Source organism: Solea senegalensis, linkage group LG6 (genome assembly GCF_019176455.1).
Source record: "Solea senegalensis isolate Sse05_10M linkage group LG6, IFAPA_SoseM_1, whole genome shotgun sequence".
Classification (NCBI taxonomy): Eukaryota; Metazoa; Chordata; class Actinopteri; order Pleuronectiformes; family Soleidae; genus Solea; species Solea senegalensis.
Genome location: NC_058026.1, coordinates 709937 through 724724, shown reverse-complemented (window position 1 = coordinate 724724; position 14788 = coordinate 709937). Strand labels below are relative to the sequence as shown.

General features: G+C 39.8%; 1 protein-coding gene across 4 annotated transcripts in view; it reads right to left on the bottom strand.

Annotated features, from left to right (window-relative positions):
* LOC122771365 (FERM and PDZ domain-containing protein 1) overlaps positions 1-14788 on the bottom strand; it is a 35357-nt gene that overhangs the window by 20139 nt on the left and 430 nt on the right. For 2 of the 4 annotated variants that reach the window (XM_044028901.1, XM_044028903.1), the window contains exon 2: positions 6831-6944. The gene's annotated coding sequence lies outside the window, so the exon portion shown is untranslated. Of the gene's footprint in view, positions 1-5966; positions 6230-6830; positions 7260-14788 lie in introns of those variants that run through there. The other 2 variants (XM_044028902.1, XM_044028904.1) reach the window with 2 other exon arrangements.

The following is a 14788-nucleotide window of genomic DNA, read 5'->3' as shown; positions in this document are numbered from 1 at the left end:
TCGACCGTCCGCGGAGGCTGCTGAGAGGGACCTAATGGACGAGGGTTGCCTCTGGTTTCTGTGGGTTTTCAACTCGGGAACTAATGCACGGGGCCGACAATGAGTTAATGGGTTCTTGCAAAACAAACTTAGAATATTTGAGGTTGTGTCAGGTTACAAACAAATGTGACTGAACAAGGATTACAGACTTCAGACGAGAGAGAACTATAGAGCACTGGTTAGAAAAAGTCAGATTATACTGAACAACCATCAGGGTTTGAGTGTGAGTCTGTGATAACATGAGTACAGAACATTATCCTCACTAGTTAGTGGTCTCACTTGCTAGTTTCCGTTGTTATTTAATAGCCTGTGATGTCAGTTTTACAAATGATTTTCCCATTTAGAGGAAAATATAGTGGACAATATTAGGGATGATCCTCCATATCAGTATAAACATGTCAAATCTGATACAATCCAAAAATCGTATAGATCGCAAAGTTAGTCATTTGGTGATAAATCGACTTAATGCACTTTGTTCTCTGTGTTGTGAATAAGTAATAAAACTTCTCACAGACGTTTTGTTTTCTTCAATTAGACAAATATCACAACACGATTGTCTTGCACTATATTGATTATCACAGACTTGTTGTGATGTGATATTATTGGTATCACGTATCGTATCGTGAGGATCGTGAAAATCATGTATTTGAAACAACAGCTTCATGGTTCTGAAGCTCCAATAATGTACTGGACTAATATCAGTATTGGCAGATACTGGGATACTGGGACACGACAAAGTGGTGGTATGTCTTCCCTACACAATATTAGTGTGATTGACAGCTGGTATTGTCTAATGGGAGCCTGGTTCATAGAGACTTCTGGTCTTCTTCTGAGTTCACGTTCTTCATGACCATGTTTTTATATATATATATATATATATATATATATATATATGACACACAGATAAAGCTGAACGTTAACAACAGTCTCTACTTGCACCATGGTTTTGTTTTTCATCACTGGAAACAGGAGAAAATGTCATGGTTTCTCTAACTTGATAATGGAAATGGAAGCTTTTAACCTGATGTACATGCTAACATAAAACATGACAGACTAGCACACACACGCACACGCACACACACACACACACACGCACACACACACACACACACACACACACACACACACACACACACACACACACACACACACACACACACTCCCATGTGACTGAGGCCGTCAGACAAAGACCGGGTCATTAGCTGACACCGAACACCCTCTTCACGTCGTCAAAGGCTGAATCTACTTCACTGTAACTGGGAAACAGATACTGATGCTGAGCATTCATGTACAATCCCTTCACAATGAATGATAGATGTGTCGAGCGAGGGTGAATGAGTGAGTGAACCAATGGAGGATGAATTATTCATTTATTTTAGAGAATAATTAATTATACAGTGAACTGTTGGAAGGATAAGATCAGGAAATAATGAGGGATTGGAGGACGAGCACATCACTGACAGTCAACTAACTAAGAGAGTGAATACTGAATATTGTACTTTAATATTACACTGTTTGCTTTCATATTGTTGCAACTGTTTTTCTTTCTCTCTCTCTCTCTTTTAAAACGATTCCCTTGTTTGTTGGGGTTTGGGAGGTGAGGAAGACGATGCTCTGTTTCCTCCTCTTTATGTCAAAACAAGCCGGAACAATATTCCGTCTCAGTATTGGTCCAGTACTGGTTTAGTATCATTAAATCTGTTCTTGGACACCTATTGACAGAAAGAGCTGAATCTTTGTTTTAAATCCAGTTAAAAACATTTCTATTCTCATACGCCCATGATGGATTTGATCATAGTTTAGTCTTTGTTTTCTTTATTTCTATTTTTCTGTGCTGTGTTTTATTTTCATTATACTTGTGTGTGTTTCAGATTGTGTGTGTAAAACACGGTGAGTGGCACGAGCACACGCTGCCTCGCCTGAATATTGAACAGCTGGAGCATTTTCTCATGTCAATCAAATAGAGCAACAGCGTCGTTCTTATTCATACACAAACCTCTGAACATACAGTACATGAACAATCACTGTTACACACCATCTACAATATATTATAACTATTACTATTATTATTGTTATTATTATTATTATTATTGTTATTATTATTATTATTGTTATTATTATTATTATTGTTATTGTTATTATTGTTATTATTATTATTGTTACACTGCTTTACTGTCTGCACTGTGTGAACAGTTTTAACAGACGACTCGAGCCTGAATCACGGTATCAAACCATTCCTGGACACTGTAATGGCGTCTTTATTTGAACAATGAAATCATTTGAGAACACATTTATGGATCGATGAGTGAAGTGAATGAGTGAATGAATGATGTCATTGGGGCCTGCTGTGTCCCTCAGTGAGCAGCTGCAGGAAGGAATCTCCCCCAGAAGGATGTTAGTGATGATGAGCATTATATCATCCATTAGAGCAAGAGAGGAGAGGAGAGGAGAGGAGAGGAGAGGAGAGGAGAGGAGGGAACAGAGACCATCGAGTACAATGTGACGAGCACAAGAATCTGAATGAGAAAATGACAGAAAGGAAACAAGTGTGGAAAAGGGCTTAGTGATGAAAGTGGTGTGTCACACAGCCAGACACCAATGTTTCCTCAGGGATCTTGAGTCATAAGCACATTATCCATCCATCTGTCTGTGAGCACACCTCTCCTGTCTCTCTCTCTCTCTCTCCCTCCCTGTGTCTCTCTCTCTTTTCCTTCATCCTCTCTGCCTCTCACTCCTTGCGTTTTTAGATCTCACTCTTCCTGTTTGCGTTGCTCTCAGGTTACTCAGGTTTTTTTTAAGAATCCACCTATAGCTTGTAGCAGCACAATGATGTCACAAGTGAAATGGATACATACAACTGCACACTGACATCACTTAAATATGAAAGTGGAACATCAGGGACAGAATCCTCTCTAAACCATTTCAGTGTTCTTCCTGCTAAGTAGCTCTAATTGACAAACGTGATGAGCTCTGATGAGATCTACTGCAGCCATTCTTCTTGTTTAGCAACAAAAGTGTGTAACATTAGATGAAGGAGGGAACATCACACTGCACTTCCTCCTCACATGAACACTTGTTTCCTTATAACGTTACATGTTTTTTCTTGTTGTCAGTGTTATTTATTTAAAACAGACTTTCTATTGAATTCAAAAAGGCTCATTTCGTTACAGTGGAACGCTGCTTTGTGTTTTCCTGCTGACTCGTCAGTGAAGAACTGCTGAATAATCCTGCTGAATATTCGTCAAGCACTTTTGTTTGAAATGTCCATCCCATAGTACAACATTGAATAATAAAAATCAAAGTATGCTGCAGTGAAATGGAATGAGTCCTGCACGTGTTTCCTCTTCTAATGTCGTCGGACAAAACAACAAGGATTTGACTAAAGAATAAAGGGTTCTCCTGAATGCTGAGAAAAGGAGAGGGAGGTGAGTTGTATTCAGCTGGATGCATTCTGCAACCTCACCACTAGATGCCACTGAAGCGCACAGATTGGACCTTTAATAGAGGCGTTTCCATCCAGTCACTGAAAGGTTTTGTGCTCTGCTTTAATTGATTATTGTTCAAATCTCTGATAAATAATAAATGCAACTCTAACAGACACACAAGTGACATCTTCAACTTCTTCAAATCATTATTTTTATTTCAGCTTGATCCAAATCATTATGACTAATGCATTAACCGCTCAATATGTGATTGTTTTAGTGATATACATATATATGTATATATATATATATATATATACATATATATGTATATATACATATCTATATATATATATATATATATATATATATATATATATAGATATGTAAATATATACGGCAAGTCTCTGGAGAAAGAACTGAGCAAACTGCACCAACAGAGTTTAAATGGAATGTCTGGGCGTGGCAGTTTCTCTATCAATAACTAACCATGAGAGTCGTTTACACTTAAATTTAAGGGGTTATGTGCGTCGCATGTCACGTTGCATAACGCGCGGCACATCACTGACACACATCGCAGACACACATCGCTGACACACATCGCAGACACACATCACATCAGGGTCCTGCAGTATCTGACCTCACCATTGGTTGATGATACAAGTCTGGTTGCAGGGAATAGGACTAGGGGTGTCAAATGATGGCGCTGATTGCGATAAATTAATCACAGTGATATTCAGCCCCGATGGCACCATTAATAAAGGTGACGTTTGCAGCTCAAGTTTATCTTACCACGTCAATGCAAAGCACCGAGTCGCGAGAGCAGCCACAGCTAACCTGTAAACCTTTGGATTGACAGATTCCCTCCACAAAATAAATGGAATATCTCATCTTTGCACACAGTGGTGCTGATAGTGAGTCACCTGCCACACTCTCTCCTGACTGTCACTGACTGAGCTGCTTCTCCCGGTATAGTTTATAACTTCCAACACTGTTTAGCTTATAGCTCCAAATCGCACCTAAATAAATAATAATGCTGTGGTGAGCTGTGTGGTTGGGCTTCAAATCTGTTGGCACACAACGTTTATTAAATTGCTGCAGGAAACTTTGATGTCATTTGCCAGAAGTGTCTGAGTGCACTGATGCTGGCCAGAGACACAAACCTCCCACACTTGTGCTTATGTCTTCATTCATTCACTCAGTCATCTGTTCTCCTTGTGTCCATATCCTTCTTTTGCTGACTGCACCAGTTCGGTCGAGTATGTCCTCTCACTTCCTGTTTTTGTATGTTTTAGTTGTAAGAGACTGAGACGAAAAGGCTAAATAAAACGACTATTCATGCACTTTATGCTTCCATTAGCGGTCACATTAGCCATCGATTGGATGCATATCATCACAGTTTAATGGAATTTTAATTGGGATGTATAATTTTACTTTGCTACTGAGATCAGCCTCCAGGTGATCAATACACACTCTATTTATCTGATTACACAACCCTCACTTTGACATAAGCAAGCATCAGTTTTTATGCAGATAAATGAATTTGTTTACTTGTGATTTGTATATGTTTTAAAAAGCAGAGTAAAATACAACTGGTTTATCTATTGAAAATAATATTAGGTGTCAAACACACTGAGACAGTTTAGATTAGGACAAGACTTACCCTATTTCTATTTATCTATTCAAACCTTTATTTTAGTCACATTGAGATTAAAGTTTCTCTTACAGGTGAAATGCAGCTGAATAACTAACAAGAAATAACATCAGAAAACAACACATTTGTTTTTCATTTATCACTTAGTTGAAGCAAAGTGTCTTTTTCCTTTATTCTAGGCTTCATTTGGCTCTTTCTCTTTTAACTGAATCCGGGTGTGAGACTTGAATTATGACTGCCTCGTAAGAGTGTAAACCATCTATATTTCATGAGCAGGAAGGTCAGGGATGACCAGGCCACCATAACACGCCGTGATGGGTCAGAAAAGCAGAGTTGGTGATGTCCCATCTCTTATTCTAACCAACCGTTTACCAATAACTTATCCTTCGAGGGTCGTAATCCCACGTCCTGACACGTCCTGACACGTCCTGGACCGGTCACCAGCATTTAACTCTGCCAATACACAGTCACAGTGAGTCACTCTCACATTCACGCCGACAATCAAGTCTGAGGTCAAAGCTGCAGGACATGTTAGCATGGTTAGCATGCTCAAGCATGGATCCTTGAAATCCTTGAAAGTTTGTAAATATGATAAAAAAACAAGGCGTTGTTCAAGGCGCCAGGAAACTTTGTGAAGTTTAGTTGATATTTAGGTAAATGTCTCCCTTGCTACCGTTTCATGGCCTGTGTCGCTGGATGTACGACACACGTGGAGACATCATTACTAACAGTGTTGTGGACACCGTCCACTGTCTCCGTCTCCATGCAGAACAATGAGCGAGTAACATTCAGCGAGAGAGCCGATGACGACGTGATGTCGGGAAAGGAAACTTCTAACTTCTCTGTCTCACCAGAGAAGACGACAAAGACGGACTTTGACCAAGATCCCAAAGACAAAGTCCAGATGCAGAGATAACAGTGGACGCCATGGGCACACATTTGGTCCTTGAAGTTGAGGGAATTGGTGCTGAAAATCCTTGAAAAATCCTTGAATTTGATTGCAATTATTTCACCTTATGGAAACAAATCCATATGGAAACATGTATGCAGTTTTAAAATGACAAATATTTCACTTCTCCAGGTTAAAGTGTTAAAGTGTTAGTGTGAGCTACACTAGCACAACCCTGGAGTGGAACCCTAGTTAATGATATTGGTAAACCGTGTGTGTGTGTGTGTGTGTGTGTGTGTGTCCTCCTATTTCATGTCGACAAAGATCTGCTGTGAAAAAGGTCCTTTAAACCAGGTTTATCTCAGACATGCTTGAGCATCAAATACACATGTATGAGTTTGCCAACTGTCAATCACATCATTTCAAATGTTTGAAAAGCCTGTGTCACAGGTGGACACACTGTGTGTTGTACATATTGTGATTTAAACATGAATTACTCACAGGCTGATGCACAACATCATGCTCAGAATGCACACACACACACACACACACTCAGACACACTCAGACGCACACAAACACAGTACAAGCAAATTGGATTAGATTGGAGTGTGTGTCTGCAGGCTGTGACGGGGAGTTAGTGCGTCACTCCTGCTGAGCCAGATTAAACTGAGCTTCACCTCAACCTTACAGGTCTGTAACTCAGACGCTCCATTATCCTCTAAGCTTGTCATCTTTATTTTTGTGTACACAGTCCAACAAAAGCCTTTTCACATGTGTGTATTTACTGATGCACAGGAAGACACACACAAACACACACACACACACCTGCTCTCTGCCCCGTGTGTCAGGGCTCCATGAAGGTGCCGCTTACAGTCCAGCTCCGCCCACTGTCTGCCCATCGCTGTGGTGACGAAGACCTCGGTGACTTGTCTTCATCTCCTAAGAACGGGGACACAACATCGTCATCGAGTGTTAGGACATCGTCTCACAAAGCCTGGAAAACAAAGCTGTCGCACAAACTGCTGTCGATGGGAGAGCTTTTATTTTGAAGTATCAGACTGAGAGAGAAATGAAGATGGAGAGAGTGATTATTAGATGATGGAATCCAGGAAAATTCAAGGATTTATATTTGACATGTGATGGCCCGAGGGTAAAAACTCCTCTTCCTCCTCTTCCTCTTCAGACGGCAGTAATGCAACCTTACTGATGTGAACTGAACACCATAAGTAACATACAGAGAGACACAGAGCTGAGAGGGAGGGCAAGGAGCAGGGATGGAAGAGGAGGAGAGAGAAGATGTGTGAAGGGCAAAGACGAGCACAGACGAGCAAAGGAGCAACAAAAATAACCACTTTCCCATCAGAGAGTTTGACATGGATGACAAGAAATAAAGGGCAGGGGAAGATGTACAGGGAGGGAGGGGCAAAAAGAGGAGTGGGTGATCTGAGAGGAGGAAGACGGGGGGAGACGGGTGAGGTGAAAAAGACAGCAGGGCTCGTGCGGAGGCAGGATGGGCCTTGCCTGGCTGCTTGTGCTGTTTGTGGAGTCCCACTTGCCCCTGCACTGCTCCAAACACCATCTATATTTAATGAGGTCCTTACAAAAGACCTGGGAAAAGAGATGCTGGGAACTTTCCTGTCTCTCTTCCTCCCACATCTGACTTCAGACCACTCACATCCTCTCTCTCTCTCTCTCTCTCTCTCACCCCTCCATACTTTCCTCTTTCATAATACTCCCTCTGTTTCCTGTCATCCCTGCTTCTCTGCTTCAGTGAATGAGCCTCTTTTCATCATTCTTCAGTTATTTTTAAAGACTGATTGTTTTGCTCCTCCCACAGTGAAACAAGCACACAGCACTAAACTGTTCGCTCAGCGTGGTGCTTAATTTCAGCCTGTGCATTTCAAACAGCATGACTGTGTCAGTCTAGGGTTAAAAACAGAGTCGTATTCTCTCAGCCACAAAGAAACACCAGGAACATGTGCTGCCATTTGTCTTCTACTTGTCTTCTACTTGTCTTCTCCTTGTCTTCTTCTTGTCTTCTTCTTGTCTTCTCCTTGTCTTCTTCTTGTCTTCTTCTTGTCTTCTTCTTGTCTTCTACTTGTCTTCTTCTTGTCTTCTTCTTGTCTTCTTCTTGTCGTCTTCTTGTCTTCTTCTGAGACACATGCTCTTTGCAAGTGAGTCTGCATGTGTTGGATTTTGTGAGTGTGTGTGTGTGTATATGCTTCTGTTATGTGAGCGAGTGGATGTCACTGGTGTGTGTTTGTATCTGTGTGTTAGTCAGAGTGCTGCGTGCATCAATAATGGATGTAGATAATGCAGCCGCTTCACTCTACCAACAACTAACAGGCGTACCGACACACAAAGGACGACGTAGAAAGAGGAGGGAGAGAGAGAGAGAGAGAGGGAGAGAGAGAGAGGGAGGGACACGAGGTGACGAAGAGATCAACGACGAGAAACTGGACTGTGAGCAATAAACTGTGTTCTTATTCTTATTGTCTCTGAGTTTCCATTAAAGGCAACTCACATCCATCTAAAGTTTGCACAAAAAGTCAGGAAGTTTGTGTTTGGTTGATTATTTCTTATAAATCTTATACCATTGGAAAGTCTATTCATTTCCCTTTAAAATGGAGCCACATTCTGGCCACATGGTCGTAACAACAGACCAGCAAAGGACGACGAGGATGAATTAAAGAAAAGTAAAAGCAGACATTTTAACACAAAGTCAGGTCAACTGACTTCTGGTTTATGACAATAACACAGAAGAAAAGTACTGTTGTACGGCTCAGAAAAAGCAAAGTCAAATCCATCTGTAATCAAAACAAAAAAACTTAAAAGAAGAGGATTTCAAAATCCACCTGCCACAAATATTCATTGTGAATATTAACTTAAGGAATTCATTTTAAAGTTCATGGACGGGAGGAAGATGCCCAACATGCTAACACCTAGCTCCATGCTAAACCAGAAACCACATGAGTCAGTTCCCCACTTGTGCTTGTGTATCGGGACACGGACGAGAGTCCTCCATGCAACCGTCGCTTAACAACACCGCAGACATTAAAAGTGCTTGATTGACTTTGCTGTAACCATTACGACACTTTGACTTCTATCATTTTCATGGATTCATACAGATCGGTGGCATCATTTCATTTGCCACATAGTCAGAGGATCAGAACACTTAAGCTGATTCTTACACACATCTCATGCCTCCATGCAAAGACACTAACAGCTGTTGTTTACAGTGAATACAGTCCCATTGCAACAAAGTGCTCATAAAATGCATCAGCAATTCAAAAAAAACAAAAAAAAACCAAGTGAAGGTCCAGCGTGGGCGACGTCATTAGACCACAACACACTCTCACAACTGTGCGACATGAAACATTGAAATCTTCCAGCCAAAGTCAAGTGATTTGATTTGATTTGAAAAAAACTCCCTCACTCTGACTTTGGGACAAATAACCTTTAGATTGTTGTTACACCGACGTCTTTTAAGCTGAGAGAGTAGAAAACATTCTGAATGTTGCCATGTTTTTGTCCGTGTTATTTATATAATATTCTTCTTCTATTTTACAAAAATGGCAAATTTAAGCAAAAATGTGTTTTTTTTAAAAAACAAAAAAGTAAATAGACGTTGCTCTTTGACTTGAGTTCAAAATGAAAGCTCTGAATTCTCCATGACTTTTCCATATATTTCCATTTTAACAAAAAAAAGGATCCATAATAAACATTACAATCTGCACATCATTTTATTGGATTGCATCCAATTTTACATCTGTTTCCGTCTGATATCTGATCCAGTGATTTTGACCAGTATCGGACCGATAGTGATACTGAGTGACTAACTGGATCATTATTATTTTCTGTAATGCAAACACACTGATGTTGCACATGTGACGTATATGACCATGTTTGAGTGTTTTGTGCACAAACAGAATGAAAGTTAAGCTGATGTTCAAACATGAGCTGGTTCATATATCAATGAGTGTCAGGGAGCAGAGGGTTTGGCTTCCATTCAGAAAACACTTTACTTTGACTCTACTCCATCAATAAAGTAGATTGTTGTTTACGGTAAATATGAAAATAGGATTTGTGGCGCTATCGTATTCCTCCTTGTGTATTTTTGTCCGTTTAATGAGGCAAAGTCTCTTCCTATTTATTTATTCATTCATTCATTCATCTGTCTGTTACTACTGAGGGGTGAGGCTTCAGCTGCCATTCTCGTCTACACGTTTGCTCAGTGTTGCACTGACATGCAGCCTCTACTTTCAGAGACTGATCAATCCAGTGACATGTGAGTCTGGTGACTTAAGGCCATTAAGTGAGGTTGATGCTGTTTACTTGATGTTTCCTCTGCCTTTTGGTTGATTAGCATGCTCAGTACAAAGGTGTGTGCACACGAGGGATGAGCTGCACGATATTCAGTGTCCGTATTGGACTGAAACTGGTCAAATTCACTGGATTTACTGGAAAAATAAATGACAGTGATCAGAAATATCTGGTCACATCTTCACTGATGTGACGAGAACATGAGTGAGAGCTAAAAGAAAAGAAAAGCAAAGAAGGAGTGAGTGTAAATTTGTTGAAGAAAAACTTGCTGTGTTGTCACGTTGTGGTGATTTATTTACAGTGTATCCTAATGAAGCACATTTGTCACACCGTTTGGAGCGTTGTGTTTTTGATTCATCATTCACAAGTTGTTGTTGTTTAAAAGGAGGAAAAAGAGAATTGGATCAATATCAGTAACAGTAGATACTCGAGGTTCTGATACCGGTATCGTATCAACAACTAAACAGCAGCTATCCTTTAAAAGACATTTCCATTCATCTTTGAAACATTATCCCTAACATAAACATCACCAGTTCTGCTTCATTAGGACCAGATTTTGGTCTCCATGAGGACTACTGGTCTAAAACACAGTTCTGTATCAAACAGAAGACGAATGATTTAGTGTCAGTTCATTTCTGCAAAAGTAAATAGTATTGATGATTTAATATTCATCCATTGTAGTAAAAGTGTTATCTGTAACATGTGACAGTGAGTTGCTTTGCTTACATTTACTTTTTCTTTTTCCTGTAATTAATATTACAGTCATTTTTTTTTGTAATCATTGAAATTTCAACAGTTGTAGTTCATGTTGTCACATAAGACACATAAGAAACGTGTCCGACAGTTAAAGTTGTTAAAGTTAAAGTTGAGAAGCTCAGTGCTCCACACGTGGCAACGCATCACTGAGATGGAAGACGGTCAACGGCTGCAACTGTTTACCAGAGACACGGCCTCAATAAAGCAGGAGTCATGACGTGTGTCATTATCTCACTGTAGGTCCAACTGAATCAGCAGGCATGTGTTTACTGTGGATGAACGCGCTTTAAGAAACATTCATGCTCTTGCCTGAAACGCCTTTAATCAAGACTCTGAGCTGGAAGTCAAACTTGGATGAAAAGTGCTGCGTCTACGGCAGCAGAGATTAGATTTGACCAAAAACCTTTTACGCCTTGTTAGAGCAGTTCCATACTCTTAATCTTGTGCTCTTGCACCTTCATCACTTTGCACAAACTGCACACTGTACATATCTGTCTGTCTGTCTGTCTGTCTGTCTGTCTGTCTGTGATGCCACGTGTCTACAGTCGCTTGACTGGACAAAGCAGCCAGAGCATGTGTTGTGTGTGTTGTATGAAGCAGAGGCTCAATGAGCACATGAAGAACAACATGCAGTCTGCAATATAAAGGCCACCATATGCCACTTTTCCACTACATGGACCCGGCACGCCTCGCCTCGCCTCGTTTTCCATTACTATAGTACCTCCTCAATGTGGGCGGGGCCATCACAGCATGGCTGCATGAAACCGCTGTGACTTTGTTTCATACGCGACACACACACACGAGTGACTATTGACTTGTAAAGCAGTTGTTTTCGATGTCCTGAATCATTAGAATCACTTAATGAAATCGATTAGTTCACTATAAGTCTTTTTACAGACTTAAACATCCTGAAATCTTATCTACAGTTCGGCATTGTTCAGATTTGACGTCTTGCTCATGACTCCGTCTGATGAAGTCACACATTGTACTATCACTGATGGAAAAGCAGAAAACCTGGGATTTACCTATGATAATATTTAGGTTTCCATTGTTTGATGTTGAACTTTGAGGTCAAGGGTCGGATATGACTCGGCTTCTTATTTGAAGCTCTGACTGTGAAGAAGGAGCTGAGGGAGATTTGGTTACATCAGAGACTAAAGCAGACCATTGCACTTATGATTCTTTAATGATGTTATTTTAAGAAGCTAAACAATTGTATCAAGATAAATAATAACCAGTGCCAAAAGCATTTTTATAAAGGTTGGCTTTTAGCAACATCTTTCTTTTCCATCAGTTCTAGCATTACGCCACTATTTGGTATCAGTCACGTTGTTTTTCATGACCTCATAGTACCTCATCAATGTGGGCGGGGTCATCATAGCACAGACATGGTTTCATACGATCACAGACACAGGAACGGCTGCAGCTTGTCGATGGACCGCGGTGTGTGTACGCTCACTGTAACACTAAAACAGCTTTGGTTTGATTCTGGTGTCGCACTGTTGACGTCACATTTTAGTATCGGCTCAGCTCACTTCTAACCTCGCCAGAGCAGGTACCCAAAAACACCAGGTACCAGGTACTGAGCTGAGCCGAGCCGAGCCGAGCCATGCTAGAACTGTACGATGGAAAAGTGTCATGTTGCAGCTGAATATCACTCACCTCACGTCTCCCTTCCTTTAAAACCATATAGGAAACTCTATGATAGGCTTCAGTTATCAGTAAAACTTAGTCCATTAAACACATGTTGGACCAACAATATGACAGGCTCATGAAAATCTACACTCTTACAAAAACATCAGTATAATTATTCTATATTTCATTTCTGCTATTGTTTTTTTTTACATGCTGGACCTGAAACACACAGTATTTATAGTATGTGCTGTTTTGTGTGTGTGTCTGTGCACACACACACACACACAGTTTCCTCTCTGTATTAAACTTGACAAATATGAAGCATCAAAAATGTAGCCAGGCCTAAATATAACATCATAAATGAGTAAATAGAGAGCAGTCAGAAGACTTCATATTCTTCAGCCTCTGTTTCTGTTCAGCTCTGTGTGTCAAGTCTCACAATCATTAAACACAATTACACCAGCACTACACACACACACACACACACACACACACACACACACACACACACAGTTCACATGCAGATAGATAGAGTTCATAGTAGAGCACGACACAGCAGCCACATCCCCAACAGTGTTACTGCTGTGTTTCAGGAGACTGAAGCATGACTCAGCAGAATGTCTGGAGCACCTTACTGTAATATGCATGTAGCAGTGTGTGTCTGCACACACACACACACACACACACACACATTAGTAAATCATGTGTTAGTCTGTGTGACTACAGTATATACAAATGCACATAAGCTTCCAGTTGTTTGGAAAGCTTGAGATTTGTGATTGGACCGGCGTCAGGTCAGTTTATGAAACACGAGGACAGTGGTGTCCACTCATATCTGCTGTGCTTCCTCCTCTATTTCCCTCTAAATGGGAACATGATTTACAAGATTGAGAGGAGCTGAAACTAGAGATCCAGACCATTAACTCCTCCGTGTTAACTGATGTTAGAAATCAAGTCATAAATGTGCAGTTAGGTACAGTGCATACATTAAACGAAATGTGTGTATTTGTCTAAATAGACAAATACACACATTTTGTTCTTTTGTCTCTGTACACACCCACAATGAATTTGAAATGAAACAATCAATATGTGATTAAAGTGTGGATCGAACAAGCCTCAAAATGTTCATCTTGACTTTTTTGCTTATTTTAACTATAAAAGGGCCAAATGTCTTGTGAGTAAGTGCTTCTTTCAATATCTGGTAGTTATTTACGATTTACGATGCACACAGACTTGTGTTTGTTATGATATTCTTGTGAACAACTAAAGAATTTCTCTTTGTTGCTCCATACAACAAAGAAATCATGAGGTTTATATGTTATTCATATTATTATTATCATTATTATGATTTGTATTATATTGTTATTATTATTATGATTTGTATTATATTTTTATTTTAATTTTTTTTGGGTCAACATTTTTCAACACTTTCTGACATTTTAAGGACCAAACAAATACTCTATTAATCAAGTGATTAAATGATTGACAGATTAATGGTTATTTGCATTATTAATCTAAATAAAACAAAAAGCCTCATTCACAGTGGAAGGTCCACTGGATTAGATGAGAAAACTGTCAGCTTTTATGCAGTTTGTACTGATACTGCTGTACAAACTCATGCTGCAGGAAACTGAATTCTATTTAAGATTCAAATGTTTGTCGTTGTACAGTGACAACAAAGACCGTCTGTTTCTGATTCAGTAAGAGCAAAATAAATGACAAATACTATACATTAGAAACATGAGCTACATCAAAGCAACAGCTTAAATAATTCATTAAAAAATGTGACGTGGAAACACCTTTTAGTTTCACGTCCATCTATAGAAACCAGCCGATTTACTGAAGCACATTTCTGTTCTGTTTCTCCAATCTGCATTTCCTGCCTTCGCTGCAGGTCATTTGACATAAAAATAGTGGGAAAACTAAATATTAGCTGCATGAAATGGGGCTGAAACTCTGGTGGTGCAGCATTTATAAAGTTTTTAAAACGAAAGTGTGGAAACGTACAATAAGAGCTATTCATTAATTACATAATGAATATAATTAAATAATCATAGTCTGTTGATTTA